The sequence below is a fragment of the Hordeum vulgare genome, chromosome 1H, assembly GCF_904849725.1.
Source record: "Hordeum vulgare subsp. vulgare chromosome 1H, MorexV3_pseudomolecules_assembly, whole genome shotgun sequence".
Taxonomy (NCBI): domain Eukaryota; kingdom Viridiplantae; phylum Streptophyta; class Magnoliopsida; order Poales; family Poaceae; genus Hordeum; species Hordeum vulgare.
In genome coordinates, this window is record NC_058518.1 from 375,384,190 (window position 1) to 375,397,976 (window position 13,787).

The following is a 13,787-nucleotide window of genomic DNA, read 5'->3' on the forward strand; positions in this document are numbered from 1 at the left end:
ACACTTTTGTTGGTACACAGACCAATGGAAAGGAAAATGAGTACAAGGAATAGAACCCGTACCAAGGATGCACCCCGAGATTTTCATGAAGGTTATCCTAAGAGCATGAAGGGATAAGCTATGATGGATCAGCAAACGTTTTCTTAGGAGCATACGAAAACCTGAGAGTTGTGAAGATACGATAGATGTTTTGTTCAGCTTGCAAAACCAATGGATTATCCGAACTTCGTTCGTGGACAAGAGAGATTCTGCAACGCTTGTGAGGATGCCCAAGTGTTAGAATACGAGATTCACTAAGCCATTTACAAGGTAATGATTTCAGTGCGACATGGCTTGGCCACCATGACGACTTACTATTATCATTCTCTTGCTATTCGGAATGGTAAATCTGAGAGACTTACCCATAGTGAGATACGACGTTCTTTGAAGCTTTTATTTAAGCCTTAGAATGGTCTAAGAAAGTCCCATGTACATGGCATCTATTGTCACGCGTAAGAAATTTTACGGTGAGGATGAAACCAAGACCCCTCTCTCTGCAGGATAACCACAAATGGTAGACCACCATGAGAATCATCGATAGGTTAATTAGAGTTGACCACGAGTCTGTCAGTTAAGAAGGCCCAATAACGGAAGAAGCTTATATAAACAGAGGAACCCTCGATTTTGATGGAAACGTTATGAATATAACGAAAGAGCTTCACCAGAGGAGTTAGTATGAAGACTGTGAGAAGTTAGTTGCCAAAAACCCCAGAGGATCGTTAAACATTTTGAGGGACCAGTAATCTTCATTTTAAGTGTGGTAGCATCCCACTTTGCCGGAAGTTGGATTTGTTAGAAGACCCCCAAACCCTAACTTTTCTTTCTAGCCCCTCTGAATCTCGAGGACGAGATTCATTTTAAGTGTGGTAGATTTGTAACATCCCAAATTTTGGAATGTTAAAATAATTATTAGGTTGTTTGTTTGTTTGCTTGAGTGATTGAAACTTGAGTGAAATTTGAAACTTTTCAAAACTTTTGAATGAGAGGGAATAAAATGACTTTCCCCATCTCCGATAAACTCAAATTCATCCAATTAAAAGCAATGAGAGAAGATGACATGACTTCTTCAACTATAAAGAATTTGAACGGAGTTTTGCATTTGAAATTCTTTCAAACATTTTCCCTTGCTTCTTTATTTTTCTTCCCGAGAAAATGCCCCGACAAAATTCTTGCACGCAAGAAAGAGCGGAGGAAAAATGACCCTCCAAAATGTGAGGCATTTCTGAAATATTTTGAGCCAAGAAAGCTAAAGTTCTATTGTGAAAATAATTGCAAAAAGAAATAAAGCATTTAGGGATTTTCAAAAAAAACATTTTTTTTGAAGTATTTATTTTGGTAGTGGAAAAATGCCCATCTTTTTGGATTTATTTTTCTGAAAATTTAATATATTATACCTCTATATTCCGAGGATATTATTTTTCCTTTTATTGGTTTTATTTCATGTTTTTAATAAAAAGGAAACAATTCACTTATTTGGAAAGTCCTTGGGCCATATTGGGAATGTCATCTGGCCCATATCCCCACCTTCTTCTTCCTCTCAACGTTCCTTTCTGTAGCCATGGCAGAAGCTACCGAGGAAGCTTCCCCTCTGGGATTCGCGAGCTATACTTCCTCCCGGCGCCTCCCGTCACCACTATAAGAACGCCCAATCTCTCCTCTTTCCATTCCCCTAGAGAAATCCTCATTTCCCTGCGCGTAGCCATATCGCCACCATCGCCACCTTCCCTGCCATAACCGAGCTCTGCAGGAGCTACACCCCGTCGCCCCCCCTGCAGGTCCCTCCCCTCCCTGCCGAGCCTTCCCTACCTCGCCGTCACCTCCCCACCACCGCTCCTCCCCACCCCCTCGCCCTGCAGCCTCGCCGGAGCTGCGGCCTCCTCCACATCGCCCCCACGACCAGGAAGCCCCTGCTTCTCCCTCGCCCCCTCCCAGGAGCGCCCTTCCCCAAGCGCCCCCTCCTCCACCGACCCCTCCCCACGCCGGAGACGCCCTCCCCACCTCGCCGGAGCAATTACCTCGCCGGAGTTCTTCCTCTTTGTCACCCATGGTGAGATTCACGAAATCCCGTATTTTAGTTTTTTCAGAAAATTGCAATCTTAGAAAATTCATATCTATTAGTCTACAACTCCGAATTAGGTGATTCTTTTTGCGTTGGATCAGAAATTTTACTTTGTTTCTGTAGATATATATAATTTGTCTATGTTTGCATTTATAAAAATTGAGTTATATCAGATTTGAATTAAAGCTTGTTTTGCTTATTCCGGGAGTTTAAAAATAGCTTTTAATTTGATTCTTTTTGCTGCTGCTTCCTATTGATCATATCTTTCAGTAGTTTAAGTTTAATTTTTTTTAAATAATTTTACTTAGGGTTTTAAGCAAAACAGATTCTGTTTTAGCCTTTTTGTTTTCTTGCTATTTCTTTTGTATTAATTGTTCTTAATTTGTCTTTTTTTTGTAATTGTGACAAATTATATTTTGTTTTCTGATTTTTACCAGTAACTTTTCAACAACAACAAAATTTTATTTTATTTATTCTTATTTGTTTGCATGGAATCAACTCTAGTTCTATACTAACTTGCGAATTGATTTCATTGCTAGTTTGATTTCCTATTTTGAAAATACTTATAAAATAATATTGTTTTGTAAATTCTACTTCTGTTGTATTAGTTATTTTATATTTTGTTTTCTGTTATTTTTTCTATTTTAATGTTTTATTTTCAGTTAGAACAAAAAAAACTATTTAGTGCTTGATGTAGTAGAAGACTCCTAGTTTTAGTTGAAGTTTCTTTCGGATTCTTATTCGCTCTCTCTTTTGTTTTGATTGCTAGAATGATTGCTAGTATGAGTGCTTATGTGAGTTTGTTATATATATTTCATCGGAGAGTGACGAATAGTCTATCAAGTTATTTCTCGAGAACGATAATTCTTCTTCATCAACATCACCAGGCAAGTCATTTGATCATGTATCACCTATGTTTTATGCATCGTAGTTCTACCATCCTATACCCAATTGCATGCTGAGTAGGTACTTGGAAATTGTGGTTACATATTGTAGTATCATGTGGTAGGCACCCAACAACCCCGTTACTTGGCCCGGGACGACAAATTTCATATTGCTATGCTTGAGTAAACGGGATTCTGGTTGAGAGTTTATCACGAGTGATGCGAGAATAATTTAATAACCAAGACCGGTTAAGTCAAGACTTTTCAAGACCTCATGATGCAATGCAACTCTGGGTGAAGGACGCTTGATCGGCTCCCTGTAGAAACCAGTGGATGACCCGGGATGCTGGAGACAGCCATGACATCTTGCGGAAAGCTTCACCCAGGCTCCACTCCCTTGACCGCTTCCGCTGAGATATTTAAGGTATATATCAGTTTTACGCTATTTACATGTGATTGCACTTTGATATATACATTGATGTACTGTGTGTGCCAGCATACTGATCCAGTGATGGCACAGAAACACAGAGGCTTGACTCGTCTTGAGTCGGGTCGCTACATAATGATATCCACTGCGTGCCTCAGCACCCATTGGACTGCATACATCAAAATGTATCACTTCCAACAAGTTACTATCTTGTTTCATCTCAATGAAAACAAGGCCTTGCTCATGTGGTATGATTTGCATGTCACTAGTGATTCAAAATCAAGTGAGTATAAAGATCCATCAGCATGGAGCCTCTTCATGCAATTTATACCAACATGAGTCAAGCGGCAATGCCACAAGTAAGTGGTACTATCATCATTACCTCGTATCTTTTGGCACCAATATCATGAACATGTGTAACACTACGATCGAGATTCAATAAACCATTGAAGGTGATTATTCAAGCAAATAGAGTAACCATTATTCTCTTTAAATGAATAATCGTATTGCAATAAACCGGATCCAATCATGTTCATGCTTAACGCAAGCACCAAATAACAATTATTTAGGTTTAACACCAATCCCGATGGTAGAGGGAGTGTGCGACGTTTGATCATATCAACCTTGGAAACACTTCCAACACGTATCGTCACCTCGCCTTTAGATAGTCTCCGTTTATGCTGTAGCTTTCATTTCGTGTTACTAATCACTTAGCAACCGAACCGGTATCCAATACCCTCGTGCTACTAGGAGTACTAATAAAGTACACATCAACATCATGTATATCAAATATACTTCTTTCGACTTTTGCCAGCCTTCTTATCTACCAAGTATCTAGAGTTGCTCCGCCTCAGTGACCGTTCCCCTCTTAACAGAAGCACTTAGTCCCGGGCTTGGGTTTAATCTGGGGTCTCTTCATTACTGCAGCAACTGCTTTTCCGTTTCACGAAGTATCCCTTCTAGCCCTTGTCTTTATCGAAACTTAGTGGTTTTACTAACCATCAACTATTGATGCTCTTTCTTGATTTCTACTTTCGCAGTGTCAAACATCGCGAATCGCTCAAGGATCATTGTATCTATCCTTGATATGTTATAGTTCATCACGAAGCTCTCACAGCTTGGTGGCAGTGACTTTGGAGAACCATCACTATCTTATCTGGAAGATCAACTCCCACATAATTCAAGCGATTGTCGTACTCAGATAATCTGAGCACACGCTCAATGATTGAGCTTTTCTCCTCTACTTCGTGGACAGAGAATCTTGTCGGAGGTCTCATACTTCTTAACAAGGGCACAAGCATGAAATCACAATTTCATCTCTTTAGAACATCTCTTATGTTCCGTGACGTTTCAAAACGTCTTCAGTGCCTTGCTGCTAAGGCATTAAGTATTTTGTACTGAACTATCATGTAGTCATCATAAACGTGTATGCGGATGTTCACAACATCTACAGACGACGCTCGAGGTGCAGCACACCGAGTGGTGCATTAAGGACATAAGCCTTCTGCGCAGCAACGAGGACAATCCTCGGCTTTACAGACTCAGTCTGCAAAGTTTGCTACTATCAACTTTCAACTAAATTTTCTCTAGGAACATATAAAACAGTAGAGCTATAGCGCAAGCTACATCGTAATTCGCAAAGACCATTAGACTATATTCATGACAATTAGTTCAATTAATCATATTACTTAAGAACTCTCACTCAAAAAGTACATCTCTCTAGTCATTTGAGTGGTACCTGATCCAAATCCACTATCTTAAGTCCGATCATCACGTGAGTCGAGAATAGTTTCAGTGGTAAGCATCTCTATGCTAATCATATCAACTATACGATTCATGCTCGACCTTTCGGTCCCATGTGTTCCGAGGCCATGTCTGCAGATGCTAGGCTCGTCAAGCTTAACCCGAGTGTTCCGCGTGTGCAACTGTTTTGCACCCGTTGTATGTGAACGTTGAGTCTATCACACCCGATCATCACGTGGTGTCTCGAAACGAAGAACTGTCGCAACGGTGCACAGTCGGGGAGAACACAATTTCGTCTTGAAATTTTAGTGAGAGATCACCTCATAATGCTACCGTCATTCTAAGCAAGATAAGGTGCATAAAGGATTAACATCACATGCAATTCATAAGTGACATGATATGGCCATCATCATGTCCTTCTTGATCTCCATCACCAAAGCACCGGCACGATCTTCTTGTCACCGGTGTCACACCATGATCTCCATCATCATGATCTCCATCAACGTGTCGCCATCGGGGTTGTCGTGCTACTCATGCTATTACTACTAAAGCTACGTCCTAGCAATATAGTAAACGCATCTGCAAGCACAAACGTTAGTTTCAAGACAACCCTATGGCTCCTGCCGGTTGCCGTACCATCGACGTGCAAGTCGATATTAACTATTACAACATGATCATCTCATACATCCAATATATCACATCACATCGTTGGCCATATCACATCACAAGCATACCCTGCAAAAACAAGTTAGACGTCCTCTAATTGTTGTTGCATGTTTTACGTGGTGACCATGGGTATATAGTAGGATCGCATCTTACTTACACAAACACCACAACAGAGATATATGAATTGCTATTTAACCTCATCCAAGGACCTCCTCGGTCATATCCGATTCAACTAAAGTTGGAGAAACCGACACTCGCCGGTCATCTTTGAGCAACGGAGTTACTCGTAGCGATGAAACCAGTCTCTCGTAAGCATACGAGTAATGTCGGTCCGAGCCGCTTCGATCCCACAATACCGTGGAATCAAGAAAAGACTAAGGAGGGCAGCAAAACGCACATCACCTCCCACAAAAACTTTTGTGTTCTACTCGAGAAGACATCTACGCATGAACCTAGCTCATGATGCCACTGTTGGGTACGTAGCATGGGAAACAAAAAAATTCCTACGCGCACGAAGACCTATCATGGTGATGTCCATCTACGAGAGGGGATTTCCGATCTACGTACCCTTGTAGATCGCACAGCAGAAGCGTTAAGACACGCGGTTGATGTAGTGGAACGTCCTCACGTCCCTCGATCCGCCCCGCGAACCGTCCCACGAACCGTCCCGCGATCTGTCCCACGATCCGCTCCGATCTAGTGCCGAACGGACGGCACCTCCGCGTTCAGCACACGTACAGCTCGACGATGATCTCGGCCTTCTTGATCCAGCAAGAGAGACGGAGAGGTAGATGAGTTCTCCGGCAGCGTGACGACGCTCCGGAGGTTGGTGGTGATCTAATCTAAGCAGGGCTCCGCCCGAGCTCCGCAGAAACGCAATCTAGAGGAAAAACCGTGGAGGTATGTGGTCGGGCTGCCGTGGCAAAAGTTGTCTCAAATCAGCCCTAATAGCTCCATATATATAGGAGGAGGGGAGGGGAGGCTTGCCTTGAGGCTCACGGAGCCCCAAGGGCTGCGCCATCAAGGGGAGGAGGAGTCCTCCTCCAATCCTAGTCCAACTAGGAATGGAAGGTGGAGTCCTTCTCTTCTTTCCCACCTTTCCTTTTTTTCTCTTCTTTTGGTTTTTCTTTCTCTCTTGCAAAAGACAGCCTTGGGCTGACCCCACCTACTTGGTGCGCCACCCCCAAGGTCCTTGGGACCTCCCGGGTGGGTGGTCCCCCCTCCCGGTGAAGATCCGGAACCGATTCGTCATTCCCGGTATATTACCGGTAATGCCTGAAAACTTTCCGGTAACCAAATGAAGTCATCCTATATATCAATCTTCATTTCCGGACCATTCCAGAAACCCTCGTGACGTCCATGATCTCATCCGGGACTCCGAACAACATTCGGTAACCAACCATATAACTCAAATACGCATAAAACAACGTCGAACCTTAAGTGTGGAGACCATGCGGGCTCGAGAACTATGTAGACATGACCCGAGTGTCTCCTTGGTCAATATCCAATAGTGGGACCTGGATTCCCATATTGGATCCTACATATTCTACGAAGATCTTATCATTTGAACCTCAGTGTGGAGGATTCATATAATCCCGTATGTCATTCCCTTTGTCCTTCGGTATGTTACTTGCCCGAGATTCGATCGTCAGTATCCGCATACCTATTTCAATCTCGTTTACCGGCAAGTCTTTTACTCATTCCCTAATACAAGATCCCGCAACTTACACTAAGTCACAATGCTCTCAAGGCTTGTGTGTGATGTTGTATTACCGAGTGGGCCCCGAGATACCTCTCCGTCACACGGAGTGACAAATCCCACTCTCGATCCATACTAACTCAACGAACACCTTCGGAGATACCTGTGGAGCATCTTTATAGTCACCCGGTTACGTTGCGACGTTTGATACACACAAAGAATTCCTCCGGTGTCAGTGAGTTATATGATCTCATGGTCATAGGAACAAATACTTGACACGCAGAAAACAGTAGCAACAAAATGACACGATCAACATGCTAAGTCTATTAGTTTGGGTCTAGCCCATCACATGATTCTCCTAATGATGTGATCCCGTTATCAAGTAACTACACTTGCCTATGGTCAGGAAACCTTGACCATCTTTGATCAACGAGCTAGTCAACTAGAGGCTTACTAGGGACAGTGTTTTGTCTATGTATCCACACATGCACTGTGTTTGCAATCAATACAATTATAGCATGGATAATAAACGAGTATCATGAACAAAGAAATATAATAATAACTAATTTATTATTGCCTCTAGGGCATATTTCCAACATCTTGATCCAGCAAGGAGAAAGGAGAAGTTGAGGGAGAACTTTGGCAGCACGACGGCGTGGTGGCGACAGAGTATGTGGCTTTCCGGCACGGCTTCGCCAACCACCGCGAAGGAGGAGAAAGAGGTGGAGGTAGGGCTCCACCATGGCGTGATCAAATCATGTGTGTTGCATCCCAAAACCTTGCATATATATAATAGGGAGGGAGAGGGGTTGCGCCACCCCTTGGGAAACCCTAGGAGGTGGTGTGGCAGCCCTAGAGGAGGAGGTGGAGGCGCCCTAGGTGGCTTGCCACCCAAGGCAGCCCTAGGGTTTGGCCTTGGGCCCCTTCCCTTGCGCCTTGGGCCTCCTCCCCTTGGCGCACTAGCCCATGAGGGGCTGGTTCTTCTCCCCCTTAAGCCCATGTGGCCCTCCGCGATCGATGGACCCTCTCGGTGGACCCCCGATACCTTTTCGGTGATGCCTGTACAATACCGACAAATCCGAAACCCTGCGGGTGACCGAAACTGAACTTCCCATATATAAATCTTTACCAACGGGCTATTCCAGAACTCCTCGTGACATCCGGTATCTCATCCGGGACTCCAAACTACCTTTGGTAACCACATGTACGATTCCCATAACAACTCTAGCGTCCCCAAACCTTAAGTGTGTAGACCCTACGGGTTTGGGAAACACGCAGACATGCCCGAGACATCTCTCCGGCCAATAACCAACAGCGGGGTCTGGATATCCATGTTGGCTCCCACATGTTCCACGATGATCTCATCGGATGAACCACGATGTCGAGGATTCACATAATCCCGTATGCAATTCCCTTTTTCTACCAGTATAACACTTGCCCGAGATTCGATCGTCGGTATCCATATACCTTATTCAATATCGTTACCGACAAGTCTCTTTACTCGTTCCGTAACACATCATACCGTGACTAACCCCTTAGTCACACTGAGCTCATTATGATGATGCATTACCAAGTGGGACCAGAGATACCTCTCCGTCACACGGAGTGACAAGTAACAATCTCGATTCGTACAACCCAACAAACACTTTCGGAGATACCTGTAGTGCACCTTTATAATCACCCAATTACATTGTGACGTTTGATACACCCAAAGCACTCCTACAGTATCCAGGAGTTGCACAATCATTAGAAAATGTTTAACAAATGAACTACACGATCTTGTGCTATGCTTAGGATTGGGTCTTGTCCATCACATCATTCTCCTAATGATGTGATCCCGTTATCAATGACATCCAATGTCCACGGTCAGGAAACCATGACCATCTATTGATCAACGAGCTAGCCAACTAGAGGCTCACTAGGGACATGGTGTGGTCTATGTATTCACACATGTATTACGGTTTCCGGTTAATACAATTATAGCATGAACAATAGACAATTATCATGAACAAGGAAATATAATAATAACCAATTTACGATTGCCTCTAGGTAATATTTCCAACAGTCTCCCACTTGCACTAGAGTCAATAATCTAGTTCACATTACTATGTGATTGCAATGAATCTAACACCCTTACAGTTGTGGGGTTCGATCATGTCTTGCTTGGAGAGAGGTTTTAGTCAACGGGTCTGAACCTTTCAGATCCGTGTGTGCTTTACAAATCTCTATGTTATCCTATAGACGTTGCTACCATGCGCCATTTGGAACCATTCCAAATGACTGCTCCACTATACGAATCCGGTTTTACTAGTAAGAGTCATCCGGATTGGTGAAAAAGTTTGCATCAACGTAACTTCTTTACCACCTCCATTATCGAGAAAAAAAATCCTTAGTCCACTATTTACTAAGTGTAACTTTGACAGTTGTCCAGTGATCCATTCTTGGATCACTCTTGTACCCCTTGACTGACTCTTAGCAAGGCACACTTCAGGTGAAGTACACAACATGGCATACTTTAGAGCCTACAACTGAGGCATAGGGGACGACCTTCATCATTTCTCTTTATTCTGCCGTGGTCGAGCTTTGAGTCTTACTCAAATATTCACACCTTACAGCACAGCCAAGAACTCTTTCTTTGCCGATCTATTTTGAACTCCTTCGAAATCTTGTCACGGTATGTATTTCGTTTGAAATTTATTTTAAGGACTTCGATCTATCTCCATAGATCTTGATGCTCAATGTTCAAGTAGCTTAATCCAGGTTTTCCTTTGAAAAACTCCTTTCTAACAACCCATTATGCTTTCCGAAAATCCTACATTATTTCCGATCAACAATATGTCAACCACATATACTCATCACAAATTCTATAGTGCTCCCACTCACTTCTTTGGAAATACAAGTTTCTCATAAACTTTGTATAAAACCAAAATCTTTAATCATCTCATCAAAGTGTATATTCCAACTTCGAGATGCTTGCTCCACTCCTTAGAGGAATCGCTGGAGCTTTGCACACTTGTTAGCACCCTTTAGGACCGGAAAAAAAAATTCTGGTTGCATCACATACAACCTTTCCTCAATGAAACCGTCCAGGAAACAATATTTGACATCCTATCTGCAAGATTTCATAAATGATGCAGTAATTGCTAACATAATTCCAACAAACTTTTCAGCATCGCTACGATTGAGAAAGTCTCATCGCAGTTAACTCTTTGAACTTGTCGAAAACATCTTTGCGACAAGTCGAGCTTTCTTAATGGTGACTTTTCACCATCATCGTCTATCTTCCTTTTAAAGATCCATGTGTAGTTAACAGCCTTACGACCATGAAGTGGTTCTTCCAAAGTCTATACTTTGTTTTCATACATGGATCATCTCTCGGATTTCATGGCCTCCAGCCATTTGTTGGAATCCGGGCCCACCATCGGTTCTGCATAGCTCGTGGGTTCATAGTTGTCCAACAACATGACCTTCAAGATAGGATTACCATACCACTCTGGAGTAGTACGCGTCCTTGTCGACCTACGAGGTTTGGTAGTGACTTGATCCGAAGCTTCATGATTATCATCCGCTTCCACTTCAATTGGTGTAGGCGCCACATGAACAACTTCATGCGCCCTACTACACACACTGGTTGAAGTGATGGTTCAATAACCTCATCAAGTTTCCACCATACTCCCACTCAATTCTTTCAAGAGAAACTTTTCCTTGAGAAAGGACCCGTTTCTAGAAACAAACACTTTTGCTTCCGGATTTGAGATAGGAGGTATACCCAACTATTTTGGATGTCCTATGAGGATGCATTTATCTGCTTTGGGTTTGATCTTATGAGGCTAAAACTCTTTCACATAAGCATCGCAACCCCAAACATTTAAGAAATGACAGCTTAGGTTTCTCCAAACCATAGTTAATACGGTGTCATCTCAAAGGAATTACGTGGTGCCCTATTTAAACTGAATGTGGTTGTCTCTAATGCCTAACCCATAAACGATAGTGGTAATTTTATAAAGAGACATCATAGTATGGACCATATCTAATAGGGCACGACTATAACATACGGACACACCATCAGACCATGGTGTTCTAGGTGGCATGAGTTGTGAAACAATTTTCACATTGTCTTAAATGTTTGCCAAACTCGTGACTCAGATATATATATGTTTACCTCCACGATCACATTGTAGACATATTATCCTCTTTTCACGATGATCTTCAACTTCACTCCGATATTACTTGAACCCTTCAATAATTCATACTTGTGTTTCATCAAGTAAATATACTAGAATCTACTCAAATCATGTGTGAAGTAAGAACATAATGATATCCACTGCATGCCTCAGCACTTATTGGACTGCACACATCAAATGCATTACTTCCAACTAGTTACTTTCTTGTTCCATCTCACTGGAAAACGAGGTCTTCAGTCATCTTGCCCATGTGGTATGATTTGCATGTCTGAAGTGATTCAAAATCAAGAGAGTACAAATGATCCATCTGCATGGAGTTTCTTAATGCGTTTATACCAATAGACATGGTTCACATGTCTCAAACTTTCCAAAAACGAGTGAGTCCAAAGATCCATCAGTATGGAGCTTATTCATGCGTCTTATACCAATATGACTCAAGTGGAAGTGCCACAAAATAAGTGGTACTATCATTATTACTTTATATCTTTTGGCAACAATATTATGAACATGTGTATCACTACGATCGAGATTCAATAAACCATTCATTTTAGGTGCATGACCATTGAAGGTAGTATTCAAATAAACAGAGTAACCATTATTCTCTTTAAATGAATAACCGTATTGCGATAAACATAATCCAATCATGTCTATGCTCAACGCAAACACCAAATAACATTTATTTAGGTTTAACACTAATCTCGATGGTAGAGGGAGCGTGCGATGTTTGATCAGATCAACCTTGGAAACACTTCCAACACTTCTGGTCACCTCGCCTTTAGCTAGTCTTCGTTTATCCTGGAGCTTTTATTTCGAGTTACTAACATTTAGTAATCAAAACGGTATCTAATACCCTGGTGCTACTAGGAGTACTAGTAAAGTACACATCAATATCATGTATATCCAATATTCTCTTGTCGACTTTGCCAACCTACTCATCGACCAAGCATCTAGGGTAGTTCCTCTTCAGTGACTCTTCCCTCATTACAGAAGCACTTAGTCTCGGGTTTGGGTTCAACCTTGGGTCTCTTCACTAGAGCAGCAACTGGTTTTCCATTTAATGAAGTATCCCTTCATGCCCTTGCCCTTCTTGAAACTAGTGGTTTTACTAACCATCAACAATTGATGCTCCTTTTCGATTTCTACTTTCGCGGTGTCAAACATTGCGAATAGCTCAAGGGTCATCATATCCATCCTTGATATGTTACAGTTCATCACGAAGCTCTAGTATCTTGTGGCAGTGACTTTGGAGAACCATCACCATCTCATCTGGAAGACTAACTCCCACTTGATTCAAGTGACTGTAGTACTCAGACATGCTCAACGATTGAGCTTTTCTCCCTTACTTTGTGGACAAAGAATCTTCTTAGAGGTCTCATACCCCTCAACAAGGGCACGAGCATGAAATCGCAATTTCATCCCTTGGAACATCTCGTATGTCCCACGACGTTCGAAACGTCTTTAGCGCCTCAATTCTAAGCCGTTTAAGCATTATGCACTGAACTATCATGTAGTTATCAAAAACGTGTATGTCAGATGTTCGTAACATCCACAGACGACGCTTGGGATTCAGCACACCGAGCGGTGAATTAAGTACATAAGCCTTCTGTGCATCAATGAGGACAATCCTCAGTTAACGGACACAGTCCGCAAAGTTGCTACTATCATCTTTTAACTAAGTTTTCTCTAGGAACATATCAAAAACTTGTAGAGCTATTAGGGCAAGCTACAACATAATTTGCGAAGACCTTTTGACTATGTTCATGATAATTAAGTTCATCTAATGAACTCCCACTTAGATGGACATCCCTCTCGTCATCCAAGTGATACATGATCCACGTCGACTAGCATGTGTCCGATCAACACGTCAGACAGACTAGTCATCAATGGTCAACATCTCCATGTTGATCGTATCCACCATACGACTCATGTTCGACCTTTCGGTCTCCCGTGTTCCGAGGCCATGTCTGTAAATGCTAGGCTCGTCAAGTCAACCTAAGTGTTTCACGTGTGTAAATCTGGCTTACACCCGTTGTATGCAAACGTTAGAATCTATCACACACAATCATCACGTGGTGCTTTGGAACAA